This window comes from Notamacropus eugenii, chromosome 6 (assembly GCF_028372415.1).
Source record: "Notamacropus eugenii isolate mMacEug1 chromosome 6, mMacEug1.pri_v2, whole genome shotgun sequence".
NCBI lineage: Eukaryota > Metazoa > Chordata > Mammalia > Diprotodontia > Macropodidae > Notamacropus > Notamacropus eugenii.
The window spans coordinates 97,683,002-97,684,520 of NC_092877.1; the positions used below are offsets into that span (position 1 = coordinate 97,683,002).

The 1,519-nt window shown below is 36.5% G+C and overlaps 1 pseudogene; it reads right to left on the reverse strand.

Moving 5' to 3' along the window:
- Positions 1-395: 395 nt before the first annotated feature.
- On the reverse strand, positions 396-1,006 carry LOC140512086 (cyclin-dependent kinase 2-interacting protein pseudogene; annotated as a pseudogene).
- Between the last annotated feature and the right edge of the window lie 513 nt (positions 1,007-1,519).

Genomic DNA, 1,519 nt, shown 5'->3' on the forward strand with positions numbered 1-1,519 from the left:
TTTTTAAACAGTAGGCTGAGAATCCACTTGAAATTTATTGTGGAAATAAATGCTCATCTAAAGCTTTTCTGACAAACATGGTCAATTTTCTTAGTTGTTTTTTTTTTTTTTGTCTAATAAGGAAGGCCATGGTATTAATACTAGGTACTCAATGGATGACACCATTAACTTTAAAAGTTAATACCAAAGTGGTGTTAAGAGATACATAAGGTGCAATTGAAGCAACTTATTCTGCAAGTGAGAAAAGACGTAGAGCTATGACCGTGGAAGGAAATTTATGAGGCAATAATAGGTCTATCGCATAAGACCTGGAAAGAAAGGTTCATTCTGGTTTTGGGAGTTTGAACTTAAAAATGAAATGGTTTTAGAAAAAGTATAATGCTTAATATCCAGTTTCAAGTACCCATGCTTTCCACATCAAACCTGCTGTTCTCAATATAGGGCTGGTACAACCTCATAGATAAGTAGCTTACAATCAGACCCTGGTTCATAGCATGGGTAAGCTCTTCAATAATGATGTGTTTGAGAAGTATTTCCTTCTTGTACCTTTCTGAAACCTGATGGAAACTTCATAGAAGTAGGTAGTGCATCATGTATGGAAAAGGGCTATCTGATAATTTCCATTTCCATGATGGTAATTTTCTAGGTTACAAATTCCTTTAGTGGCTGATGTTAACTTTTCAGTTTTTAACTGTTCCTTAGTCAAGTTTTCCAGTGTGTCATGAAGTTCCTTGCACATCTCAAATTCCCCATTATATTTTGGATGTACCTTTTGTGAATGAAAGCCAGAAGCAATGGTATTTCATCCTAGATCTACTTTCTCTTCAGTAAGTGCACTGATTTTGATGTTTCTTATTTTATTTGCAATGGAAAACTCCATATTGTTGAGAGTTTCCCATTCTGATAATAAATTATACCAATTTGTAGCATTGTCCTTAATTTTACTTCTACTGAGAGATAAAATTATGCTTTTGGGAGTAACCAGGTCAGAGTTCTTCACATCCATGACTTTAAAGCTAGAGCTCTCTAAGACTTTAAAAAGCCCATCTGTATTAGTAGATACAGTTGTCTCACCAGAAACTTCTTTGGACTGATGAAATCAAAAGGCTTATGTCCTTTTCTTTGGTTTGTTTTGTTTTGATTTGGAGGGGGTTATTCCATTACAGTAAGGAGCTCCTTGTTGTTGTGCTTATCCTTTGTTTCCAAAGAAGACCATGACATCAGTGAAATTATGACATCATGTGCAGTTCACTTTGATTTGAATGAGGGAGGGCTGAGCAAGGTCACCACTCTCAATTTCTCCTCTAGAGCCATCTGGATCCAGTGACCAGATATTCATCAGTATGACTGGAGATGGCCCAGGATGCAATAGGAGACCCTGGCCATTTTAGGCTAAGGCCTTTTCAGGCACTCACTTAGAATGAGGTAATGCTCATTCAATGAATGTCTCTTTCAGTAGTAGTCAAGAAATGGCCCCTTTAATTAGAAAAACATAAAAGTCAAGGTGGAAAGGCAAGAC